The sequence below is a fragment of the Dasypus novemcinctus genome, chromosome 1, assembly GCF_030445035.2.
Source record: "Dasypus novemcinctus isolate mDasNov1 chromosome 1, mDasNov1.1.hap2, whole genome shotgun sequence".
In the NCBI taxonomy this organism is placed as follows: Eukaryota; Metazoa; Chordata; class Mammalia; order Cingulata; family Dasypodidae; genus Dasypus; species Dasypus novemcinctus.
Window position 1 is genome coordinate 96111786 of NC_080673.1, and position 13640 is coordinate 96125425.

At 36.2% G+C, this 13640-nt stretch overlaps 1 long non-coding RNA gene across 1 annotated transcript in view; it reads right to left on the reverse strand.

Annotated features, from left to right (window-relative positions):
* Positions 1–13640, reverse strand: part of LOC131278053 (uncharacterized) — a 146503-nt gene that overhangs the window by 57236 nt on the left and 75627 nt on the right. The gene's annotated exons all lie outside the window — the stretch shown is intronic.

Below are 13640 nucleotides of genomic sequence, written 5' to 3' on the forward strand. Positions count from 1 at the left end.
ATTTTATACTTACCACAGGATTTAATGTTCAATGATAAAAAAGTATGATATGACAGTTCACTACAGGGGTTGAGAAATGGATTTGAAAAAATATTTCAAAGAATTCTCTAGGTCTCTTTCAATTTGTGATGGTTTTTTGTCTGAAAATTTAGCTAAGCTGAAATATATTTCCTAGAATTCTCTTCCCTATATATTTCCAAGTTAGGATTGGCCAGAAGAAAATGTAGGCAGAATTTGAAAGACAGAAGTGAAGCAGCAGTTACTAGGCTTGCAAGGTCAGTGCAAGACCCCAAAAATGACTACAGCTTAGCATGTTGTCACTAATCTATAGATTAATCTTGTTTATTTCCAGCAGCAGCCAGTTCTTCAGTTCTTTTAGCTCTTGCTGAATGTCCTCTTTCAGCTTCTCTTGGTCCTGCTCCAACCACAAATGCAACTTGGCAGTCAAGTATGCCTGCTTCATATGCAGATCACCCATGTTATCAGGTTTAGAGGTAGTAAGAGACAGTCATGGTGGTTCCCAGTTTGGTCTTGTAGGATCCAGTTTATCTCATAGATTCTAATTTTTCATGACTTTGACTATTTCATACCCAGTTTTTTATCTAAAGTGTATGCCCTGCTGACATAACATAATTTTACATGCCTACCTCTAGACATAGAGCTAACAGCATTCCTTCAGCATCATTTCCATCTCCTACAACTGAGTAAAGTCTATAATATCTCCTTTTTCTTGCCAGGTAGTATCCTAACTTACATGCTATTGGTAAGTAGCTTATTTTTCTTCAAAAAAAATTTTTTTTCTATTTTCAAGGATTCATTTTTCTATATCTGGGGCCTAGGAACTGATCTTGTTTAATCAATTCAAGGCCAATTTTGTACAAGCTACAAAAAAACTTTTTGTATTCTCATCTATTCTCATCTATTATCCTGTTTCATTTCATTTAGTGAGTTCACATTTACTGACTCCTTATTATGTGCCCTAGACTATGACAAGTAGCTTATATGCATTATTTCATTAAATCTTCACAGATATACTATAAAGGTGATTACTATTTTTATATTCTTTAAAAATGAGAAAAGAAAGTTTCAGAGATAGTTCAGTTTTTACATCGTCTCTGTGTTAGTGGACTTTATTTGCTAGCCTATATAAAATACAGATCATACCAAAAAATCAGTTGTCGGAAAATCAGAAGCATTGTTTACAAAGGAAAGAAACATACTAAACTACAGAATGATCAAATATCAGTATTTAAGAAGGAGTTAAGAAGTGAGCTGTTGGACTTTATTTGATTAAAGGTCACAGATAACGATGAAAGTAGTAGAGATAAGAATCTTAATGTAGAACCCTAGTGCTTAAACACTGCTCTATGCTACCTCATATTTCAGAATCATACCATTTTAATCAGATTGCTATTTTCCTCAAAAACTTGTTGGGATATTTATGGGGATTGCATTGAACATATAGATCAATTTGTGGAGAACTGATATCTTAAGAACACTGAGTCTTCCAGTCTGTGAACATAGTACACGGTTTCCTTTGTTTCAGTTTTCTTTACTTCAACAGATTTTTACAGTTTTCAGTGTAAAGGTTTATATATCATTTGTTAAGTATTCTTAAGTATTTTGTTTTCTTATCATTTGAATTACCCTTCCCAAGTCCAATGAGTTACATAACTTAGATAAAATAATAAAGCATATGATGACAGAATTAGATTAGAAAATATTTATTAGTAGCAAAATTTTGTGGTTTCATAGTCCCTTTGCACCCCTATTATGGTAATATAAGCATATTGACACTGTAGATCATTGTCCCCTGAATACATACACTAAGGTACATCATTGGATGGTACTTCAAATTTAGAATACCTTGAATTATTTCTTAGGAAGTCACGGGGTTTTGGTGCTGGATTTGAGGACTAAAAATTATTAAGTTCTAATAGGAATAATGAGAAAACTGGTTACATATGTCACTCAATTAATTTATGAATTAAATAACTCCCTAGTATGGCATAGATATTCTAAAAGGCTTCCTAGGATTTTTCTAAGGTTGCCAACAAAATGAACAGCCTAAATAAGTTCTCAGATTGCTGGAGGAAGCTTTAATATGAATGTGGAATACAGAGTGCTTCACCCTCTCAAAACTTGGGAAGGATTTATGAGGGAAGATCTGGGTCATATTACATGCACCTGTCTAGGTCATTATAGACAAGACGAAAGTTTTGATGATTCAAGAGCAGTGCCAATATTATGACAATGAAAAGAAATTTTAGATTTCATAAATATTACATCTAATATTGAGTCTTAATTTCCAGTTCACTCAAATTCAAGTTTCCAGCATGAACACTGGTGATGATGGGTGTATTTGTAAGGGTGAACTTGCAATGACATATATTTGTTCACCAGTACCAAACTGGAAGGCATATGATAAAGAGGAGTGGCTGCACTAGCTAATTATAATTCTAGTATCAATGATTTAGCAAAAAAGAAGCAAATACTTTTATGCTGGTCCCATTTATAAGTTCTTAAAACTACCTGCAAAGTAGGAGACAGGCCTCTCAAAGTATGATAGATATTAATAGATTGTTGGCCCTCTCCTTCCCTGCATTCATACCTTTGCCATGGTCTTATTATGGTTGTAGTATACTTCCCAGACATTGGATCTTGGGCTTAGCCATGCAAATTGCTGGGACAATGGCTTGAGGGTACAGAAATGACAAAGTGCCAGTTCCAAGCCTAAACTTTAAGGCCCTCAAGTGTGTCCAATCATACTTTTTGCACCTCTGCATCACCCTAAGAGAAGCTTCCCCTGGGTCACTAGTGTCCTTTCCACCCCTTCAGAATGATCACATGTGGAGAAGATCTGGATGAGATACTAGGCCCACGTGGACCTTCATCTCAATTCAGAGACACCCAACCAAACTCAATCTAGATCTTTACTCTTAGATTTATGACAATGAATGATTTTCATTTTGAGCTATTGTGTTTTGGGGTTGTTTGTTCCACAGCCTCATTTTGGCAATAGCTAACAAATAAGAAATTGGTACCAGAAGTGGGGTCCTGGTATAGCTAAAACATAAATATACAGATTAAGTTATGACAAACAGTTGGTTAATGCTAGGAAGAGAGTAAGAAAAATGACATGTATAAAAAATAGTGACATATTGTGTAGAGCAAAACATTTAGTAAATTTTTTACCTGCTATAACCTGGAAGATAATTGTACCACACAAACTTATAGAAATGAGCAAGACTGTTTCCAAATAAAATATTAACATTGTGGTCTGTTCTTTTAGCTGCATATGATATATTAATACAAGAAAGGAATGAGATCAGAAAAAACACAACAGTTTTTCAGCTGAATGTTATAACTCTAGAAGTTACTGGGTCTGAAAATTAAATTCTTCCTTATTTTCAGTTTCTCCACCTAGTAAAAGTCTCTCATATTAAGACACAGAATGAGAGCAAACAATAAATCAATATTAGTATGCAGTTCGGGGCATAAAAAAGACCAGGTTATGGCAGTCACAAAGTTTATTAAATGTCTCTGAAATAGTTAAGGTAGTGCCCAGTAGATACCTTCCAGGTAGAAAGAAGAGCTTCCTAAAAAGCACTTTCCAGAAAAAAATGGCATATTAGTTAAATCTTTTATTTATGATATATAAAACTCTAACACAGATAACAGTTTATAAAAAGCAAGAAAGTTTAATTTTTAAAATATATATTTTATATTATTTTAAAGAAATAATATTATGTATTTTAGAAGACATTTTTATTTTGACAGAATATTTTCATTTTTGACCCTCAAGAAAAATTTTCCTTTTTATCACAAAAGGATTTTTTATATAGAAAGATGGTTGTATTAAGAAATACATGGCAGTACCTGTATTTGAAACCTGGTATGTTCTAGATTAAGTATAAAGAGAGAAGCATACCTCAGAGGAAATTTTGCATGTGGCTATTGGCCCACTAAATATATTAGAAAAAAATCATAGAAGACCCATATATTTTTGAGAGATTGTTTTCGAAAGTTCTGAGAGCCAGGACTGAGAGACTGGCCTGCTGGAAGTAAAAGAAGTACTCTGGGATCCCAACTGTGTACAAACAGGAAGTAGTCTGAGAATATTGCTCAGACTCCATAAAGGAGTTATTAAACAAAGCCCTCTCTAGAAATACTGGGGAGAAAGGATAATTGGGAATAAAGAACATCCAAGAAGGTGGGGCAAAAAGCAAGATAATAATGGACTAAGGAACAAGTCCCAGGAAGCAGAATTAAGATCTTATTAAGGACCATTTCCTACCCCTAGTGGACAGGCACCTAGTTACCTTTTCTGTTAATATAGACCAATGCTTGCTATGTGCCTGTATCACATTCTTCTAATTTCCTTTTTTCAATTAGGAGTGTTTATTGCAATTACTCTGTGTCTGTTTTACCATTGTGTATTATGAGGCTTGCCATTTAAGTTCCTAAATTTACAGATCAAGAAGGGCCTTGTTTGGATTTACATTGATTATGGCATCTTAGACTTTGAGCCTCATGTCATATGGCATGAGACTTTTAAAAGTTCTGGGATGAAAGTAAGTATTATTTTACATGGGGGAGTATTTGAAAATGAGAGTTCATGGCCAAGAGTGTAAATTGTAAAAGACTGAATTTTTGTTCCCATTTTATTTTATCCCTTTTTGCATCCAAAATGTTGCCATGACCTCATCCTGACTAAAATATTCTTTTCCTATTCCTTGATTTTGACCTCATTCATGTGACGTGCACTGGTCAATGCTTATGGACAGAACTGACAGTGCCCTTTTCTGAGCCTAGATCTTCAGATCCATTATTGTTTTTCTAGTTGCCCTCATTGCATGTCTGCCATCTCCATAATTTGAGCTTCCTTAGGTTAACTGCTCTCTCCTCTACACTGGGCTCCAGAATGAACTGAGTGAGATAAGACCAACCAGACTCAAAGCTTGAAGCAAAGCCTCCTAGCTGGGTTCAGCCATAGCATAACTGACCTCCAGATCTGACCTGCAGAACTGTGAGAATAAGGGTCTGTGTATTTGGTTGGGTTTTTTTCCCAAACCACTGGGGGTTGGAGTGGTTTAACAGAATTACTGTAGCAGTATCCAGTGATATATAAGATATTAGCACTCACAAATGAGAAGGAGCAAAGAGTCAGTACCAGCAAGAAAGAATATATCTTCTAGGGAAGCTACCCACTTGCCCAACAAGGCTGCCCATTTTAGTTCTCAATTTCTCTTCTAACCCTCAACCCATCTAAACCCTTCTTCATGCACAGATGCCCATACTTCAGATGACTTCACACTTAGATGACAATGTGTTACAGAGGTCTAGGAAGAAGAAAACCACTGGGTAAGAAGACACCACTTTTCTTCCGGAAAGCATTTTGAGTCAATGGCAAGGGCAAATTTTTTTCTTCCTATTTGAAAATCACTTTTAAATGATGCATTAAAAACTTAGAGTTGAATGTTTACCACACTATGCAGTATAACTTCTCTATGTCTATCCAGGTCTATTTTTTACCCTTTTATACCTACTTTTAACCCCAGGAAGGCTGACCTGTGTGGTATCCCTAACACTTTGGCTTCTGGGAATGTTCTGCTAAAGGGAAGCCCTGGCAGGCAGGGAAACACATGTGTAAGAGAGTGAGATCAGGGCATTTATTCCTGATCCTGCTTTCAGGGTCATCGTAGGCTGGCTGTTTCCCTAAGTTAAGTCACTGTTCCTCTCAAGACAGTGTTCTCTGCCTACTCCTCCTGGGTTCTGGTAAGAGCCACCTCTCCTCTGATGCTCAAGAGCTAGCAACAATGCTACTGTTAGGCCAGGGGACTGCTATTCTCTCTACCCTACCTTTTATGGCTATCCTAATTTAGTGTGTTGGAACCTTGGCAGAGAAATACATAAAAAGATTCAAAGAAAATTTATTTTGGGTAATCAGTCTTCTCTGAAACAATCAGAAAATAATAGTCTATAAGGAATACACATTTTTTTTAAAAATGGCATACACATCATCATGACTTCAGAGTATGGGGCCTTGCGAGTGGGCCCTACTTTGGAGTTCGTGCTCCTGAGTGTGACTCCTGAGTTGGATTCAGATGTGACTTCTCTATACATGCATCTTCTGTCCCTTTTATTTGAACCTATAGTTGGTGCTAAAGTAGGTAGGTGTATGTCCTAGAGACTTGAATCTCTGGACTGTCCATGTGCCAGCTGGGCCCTGAGCCTCAGCAGAGTTGCAACACCTACTCTCCAGTTCATTGGACTCACCCAGGACAACCAACAAGGAGGTGAGGATGGACAACCACCACACCAAAGAACTGAGAGAGTCTACAACAGCAAGCAAGAGAGTCCTTCCATCATTCATATGGGATCGAAGTCCCCTCTCAATTAGAGGTAGAGCAGGCATCACCATCTCAGAATCCTTAGGATTGGGGAATAAAATATGGGCTGGAGTAGACTTATCGGTATTCTACTATAGACTTACTGTGATTCTAGCAATGGAAGAAATTATATCATTGATGTGGAGAGAGTGGTCATTGAAGGTGCTGAAGTCAGAGAAAGGGAAAAAAGAGGTATAATATGGGGACATTTTCAAGACTTGGAATTGACCTGAATGACATTGTAATGACAGATACAGGCCATTATATATCCTGCCATAACCTACAGAATTGAGTGGGAGAGAGTGTAAACTACAATGTAAACTATAATCCATGCTTAATGGCAATGCTCCAAAATGTGTTCATCAATTGCAATGACTGTAGCACACAAGTGAAAGAAGTTATTAATGTGGGGAAAAATGGGAGGTGTGCAGAGTGGGACATATGGGAATCCCTTACATTTTTAAAAATAAAATTAAAAATATATTAAAAGAAGAAATAGTAACCTATAGGGAACACACATTTTTTAAAAATAGCATGCATATCATCATGACATAACTATTAGATACACTTGAATTTTCAACTTTTTATTTATGATACGTTTTGTAATAACCAAGCGCACTTAATTGTTAATATGCATTCTAAATTATACTGGATAATCAAGTAATATATTTTAGGTAACAAATACTTTTATTAGAGAGAGAATGCTTTGATTTTTGACTTGAAAAGCAATTTTTCTTTTTAGCTCAACTAAAATATTTCTTATATAGGAAATTAGTCATATTATCATGGAAGCATATATAAGTTTAGAAACCATGAAAAACTTTAAAACTTTAGCAGAATTTATCCATCTTTTTGGGGTTCAGACATTTAAGAATTTATTATTAATAATTCAAATCAGATTCCTTAGAGAGTCCCATTCTTGGCCAATATTGGAAAATGTGAATATATTTGACCACCAGAAACCTGTGCCTTATATTGAAGTTATGTCAAACTGGCTGCGTTAGAGCATGAAGCTGAAGACACACATTTGAAGATGGATCCGCCCAATATTTTAAAGGAAGAAACTGAAATCCCCTAAGGATATTCTTACAAATTACAAATTCACTGACTTAGAAACCTCCATATAAAATCACATATTTTACTAGATGACACATTAACATGATCCTTACCTAAATAATAGAATAAAGAGGATAAAACCAAACAGGTAATTTTAGAAAAGAGGAAATGTTGCAGAGAATATAGTGTCATTTTTAAGGCACTATATTACATTTATATTATATTTATATTTATAATTATAATTATATTTCGTTCAGAAATGGAGAAATTCTTGATGCTTCCACATGAGAAAAGAGAAGCCAAGAAGTTTATGTTGAATAAGCTAGGGTAAAACACACACACACATAGTTGTTGCTTATCTCCCACAAATAAATCATCCTGTTCTTCTCACTGAAGTATTTGACTAAATTGATTTCAGAGGCCTGGGTTATAGCACTAGCTCTGCAGCTGTCCATGATATGTTTTGGGTCAAATGAAAATGTAATTTTAAAAACTAAAAAGATGAGATGAGCTGTTTTTGTTTCCATTTCCTACAGTCCTTACCCTCAGAGTCTGACTTAGAAGGGTCACTATTTCAACCAGTTCTCGTGAGAACAATGAGCCTTCGAAATCTCAAAACTGTATCAGGATTTTATCCTGGAAAAGTGATTTGGATCCATATTGTTGAAAGCAAGTCCCATGGCACAGTAAAAGTGTCCCAAGAGCCAAAATTATTACAAGTGACAATGTTTTAACTATGATGAAAAAAACTACTTATTCACAAAGCAAACCTACTAACTTAGCTTGGATATGAGGGTAAAATTCAGAGTTACTCAGTTTTCTCACACAGTCCACAAACCACATAGTCCCTTCTGACATTTTTTCTTAGTTGCCATTTATTTTCAATCAGTCGTGAAGTAATAATGACTTTTGCAGCCTTAATGCCCCACCAAACTTCCCCTTCCTTTGCATCTCAGCTGCCCTACTCAGCCTTTTGGCCAAGTACCTGGGTCCTGGATGATAAACTGTGAAGAGATCCTCTAATCCTGACATTTCCTCTCACCATTCCTTACATCATGATTAGATACATTATTACTAAAACTCATCTATCGACCTGTCACTCTCTACTCTAAGTCTTTAAGGGTGCCTAGAAAGCAAAACTCACACTCTTACTAGTTTTGAAAGGCAGTCAAATTAAAAATTTTAAAACCTAATGAAGTCATGAATAAAGATAATGTTATTATACCCATTAAAATTAGGCCTACTAAACAATTTACAAATTGTGTTTATACATATAATCTCATCAAAGCTTCTAACAACCTGGTAGAAAAGTAATATTTACTGTTAATATCATTATTAACATGTTTAGTGGTCTTAGCAGAAAGTACTTCTTATTCTTTTATGCATTGCGTTGTGGTGGGAAGAGGAATTGCTACAGGAATGCAGTAAAGAAAACCAGGGTGTGAGCAGGAGGCTGCAGGGGAAGAGACCCAACTTTGGAAAGAAAACTGAGATCCAGGGCAGGGCAAACCTGTAGGGAGAGGAAAGAAACAGAGTTCCTGGCATCTCTGAAGTACAAGAGAAACAAGCGCTTTTGAATTTTTTAGGATAAGTTGGTCCCTTCAGAAGAGGAAATCCCTTTACTACTAGGGATAAGCAATTTTCCAGAAAGAAGTTGGCACTATGAGGTTTAAATGTCCATGGTTAGATGCTCTTGGTGCATGGCAGAAGATGAGAATTGCAAGAATAGGGGAAGTTAGGAGGAGGAAGTAGGGAAATGACTAACCAGTCCAAGAACCTCTTTCCATTCTTCTGAATTGCCCTCTCACCAATCCAGTCTTCCATATTTCCCTTACAAAAAGTACCCCACTCATTCAGATTGGGCCCTATAAATGTCCTCCCCTTACCTTTAAGTCTCCTTACTTTTGTTTCTGTGTTACATGAAAAATCATAATTAATCTTACAGTGTTACTCAGGACACCTGGAGAAGGAGTTTAATAATACTCTTAAAGGAACAAGAACATAACAAAAAATGGATCAGACATTGTTCTAGTGAAAACATCTTTTCATTTTTTTATGGTGGATTTGCCTTTCCCCATATGTCTTTTCCATTATTTTCTTGCTATTCACTCATGATTTCCCTTCATATTCCACAGTCCAAATATAGAGTAAGCCATCCATAGGGTCTAATTAAATCCCAGTACAAATCATTGCAGAGCCCTCATGCAAACCTCCCCATGGGTTGCTGACTGGATTGTGGGTGGCCCATCTTTGTATCAAGTGCCCACCTTTAATCTACTAAGTGAGCCTCAGCAAGCATTTTGGGTGAAACAAGTATGGCTAGAAGGGGAAGATGAACATGGCAACCATCATAAGTGGCATCTCCAGCAAATGGTCCCACCTATAATGCCTCCAATATCAATTTTAGTGACCCATGTTTTACCAGCCTTATCTTTATTTCCTTCCTGAAACTTTCCCAACTAGTCCAAATCATTGTGCAGTGATAACGTTAGCTCCCATTCTTAATCTAATAATTTGGCTTCTCAAATTTAAACATGCATAAAAATCACCCAGAAAGCTTATTGAAACACATATTTCTGGGACCCAGCCCCTGCAATTCTAATTCAGTAGGTCTGGGTTGGGCCCTAGAATTTGCATTTCTGACAACCTCCCTGGTGATGGTGTTGCTGCTGAAGCAATCCCTGGAACATACTTTGAATCAGGCGGCCTTAGTTCAGTCATCTCCTAGCTACATGGGTTAAAGCATGTTATTTAATCTCTAGATATGTAAGAGACTAGCTCTCAGTATCTACCTCATTAGATTGTTATGCTATTTGTAGGAATCAAAATATGTTCTGTGTTTGATAGATATTGACAATAAAGATTAATTGGTTCACCTTCCTTTTCTCTCTGGTCTTTCTTAATAACTCAATCAGCAATAATAACTCAGTGTCTATTATGTGGCTCTGCCTTATAATTACTTTAGCATTTACACAAATTTAAATGCTGATTGTTAATGGCTCTCCCACTAGATTCCAAGCCTCTCAGGTGAGTTGGCTGAGCCTTCATGGTGCTTTGTATACAGTAAGCATTTTGAGACCTCTATGGAGAGGTAATAAGTTACCAGGGTTTAGGGAAGAGGCATGGTACCAGAGTGCTGGGGTCTGAATCTTAGCTCTGCAACTTAGAAACTGTGTGACCTTAGGAAAGTTACAGAAATGCTTTCTCCTCAATTTTTTCCTCTGTAAACTGGGGACAATAACATTACCTTCCTTAGAGGTTGTTGAAAGCAATCTATGGAAAGTACTTGGAAGAGTGTGTTATACATTGAAAGAGCTATATAAGTATTAGCTATTATTATTGAATTAATTTTGCAATTTCTCCCAGTAGAAAGACCAAACATTTTAGAAAGGAAATAAAAGCTGATCATTAAGATAGTAAAAAATGCATTACTAAAATATAGTTATTTTTATTTTTAAGGTTTACAAAATAATATTCAGTTCGCAGTTTGGCCTTTGTCTTTGTTTGCAGAAAAGAGCCCATATACTAAGTTTTGCCACACATTTGAGACAGTTAAAGGTGTTTAGATCTCCTTCAAACTTATATTAATATTAGCTAAAAGTATCAAAGATGATTTCATCATCCTTACTTCCTTTCCCATGATATAGAGCTGCTTTCTAGAAATTATAAAATTTGACCTTGGGATATAACCAAGAAAGAAAACTGTGGGAAAGTTGTTAACTATTGAATCAACTATCGTACATGCATAACAAATGGAACATTATAGCATTTCCTTCATTGCTTTATAAATATTATTTATCTCTTTTCCCTCCTAAAATATTTTCCAGAAGCCAGGAAGAATGTAGATGTTACAGGGGAAAGAGCACAATTCTTAAATATAACTGCTATGGCTTCAAGTGAGAGTTCCTTCAATCAAGCTATATGTACTTTGGAAAGTTCATCAATATCTCTGAGTCTCATTTTTTCAAAGAGTAGAAATAAAACAAAATTTAGAGATAGTATCACTCACCAGGAAGTATCATAGTAAAGAACACACTTGCTAATGAATGTCAAAGCACCTGTCTGAAACTAGTTTTCAATCAATAACATTTACTATTCTTCATTCTTCTATTCTTGGTGTCAGAGTAGGCACTTGAACATGTTTCTTGAAATAAGTCTTTAAATTAAGGAGCTTTGTAGTGCCTCCTTCTCAATGTTGACTAATTCTCAGCCACAAATCAGCATTTTCAGTGGCACCAAACCAGTAAATCACTCTCTCACCTTTTCCTGAGAAAATTGTGAAAATGGCAGGTCACTTTACTGTTCATTAAAGAAAGACCCAATTTTTTTTCCTCTGGGTTAATTCAACCCATGGACCGAACCATGTGATGTAAGAAACTATACTCTTTTACCTCTCCCCAAGGTATTTGTCTTCTTCCGTTTTGCTTGTCCCCATGGAAGGCAATAAATGTTATTGCATTGCAATAGGATAAACCCCATCTAAAAGCAACTTCTGAGGGAATTACAAAAAGAATGTAATAATCATACGCATTGACTATGAGTCTTTGAAAGAGTTATTAAAATATTTCCAGGCCTCAGATCTCACACTGGTCTATTAGGAATGATAATATTAAATTTCATTGTGTTGAGAATTATGTGACTGCCACGTCCTTTGCCTGGCCCTTTCTTTTTATTAAATGTATCTCAGTATTGAAAACATCTTGATTGTCCTTGTTGCTTCTATTTAGATAATCAAAATATTTATCAGTTTGGATATCCTCTTATGAAGAAGTTCCCATTTAATTTCATTTATTGTCTTGTAGATAGGCTAACTGTATTTAAAATTCATGCACTCTTTCTATAGTATACTATTGTGGGAACGGTCGTCTAGCCAAGGCAATATTGGAGACTAGTTCTCACCAAAGGAATGTATGCCAAGATGGTAGAACAGTGGGCATGCCCTCTCCACTCTCTTTCCCCCATCTATTAATTAGATGCAGAGGAATCGAAGGCCCCAGGAGAAGGCAGAGTCATAATCCTGGGTCACTACATAGAGAAAACTCTCTGGTCAAGGAGGAACTTCTGTCCCAAAGATTACATGAATGAGAAATAAATTTCTACTGGGTTAAGCCTTTAAATTTAGAAGTTAATTGCTGTAGCATCAATGGATATACTGACTAATACAATGAAGAAAATAGTGTTTCTTAGATGGCTACAGAGGAAAAGCCTGGCAGAGAATTGTACTAAGAAAGAGGTAAACTGTTAAATGATACTTGCTTAAATGGAAGTTATAAGTTTGCAGCTTTCAAGTCATATGCAGAAGTGCTTAATTTTGCCTGCAGTCTTTAAAAATACTGAATGAGCTGCCAATGTTTTTGAAATGTCAGATTTTATATAAAAATCTGAATATACAGCTTCTCTTGAAAAACTGAAAGATTTGACCACTCCATGCCAGTGTTCCTACAACACATCTATTGGCTATGGGTGAATAGGAATTGATCAGAAGATTCCCACCCCTTTCCAGCATTTTTTGGAATGCTATCAGTTACTTTTGTATCTGAACTTACAGATTCTGCCAGTCAGAGTCTAACCAGGAACACAGAAACCAAAACTATACTAAAGGGAACTCATTACATGGGTGATGGAGAACATGGAAGAATCACAGAGAATGTGAAATAAACCAGAAAATGGCACAGCAGGAAACTACTACTGCCAATCTGCTGTAGAGAAAAAGGGAGTAGATAGTGTTATGGGATTCCAAAACCATGGTTACCCGAACGGTATTGGAGCCACATAGGAGGTGCAGCTGTTGATGGAGAAGCTGTCAGAGGCAGGGAAAGAGGTAGTGTGCAGGGGGAAATCTTGGCTTCCCTCTTCACTATGCACTCCACACTTCTACAAATGACTCCCACTTAATTCACTTTGCTGGAGCCAACTGAGTTAGGAGCCTGGGAAACGCAACCTGCAAGAGTATCAGAATGGAATAGGGAGAGGTAGGGATATTTATCTAAAGGGAACTGAGCTGACAACCTGGATACTCATTTGCCATAATCATTTATATTACCTGCCCGATTCCTATCAATATTATTTTAGTTTGTAATGTCTGTTCTAGTGTGTGATGATATACTGCCTATTTCTCTTCAGAGGAGTAGCAACTATCTTACTACTTCTGCTCTCTTATTTCAATTCATTAGGATTGATAAAAACCACTTT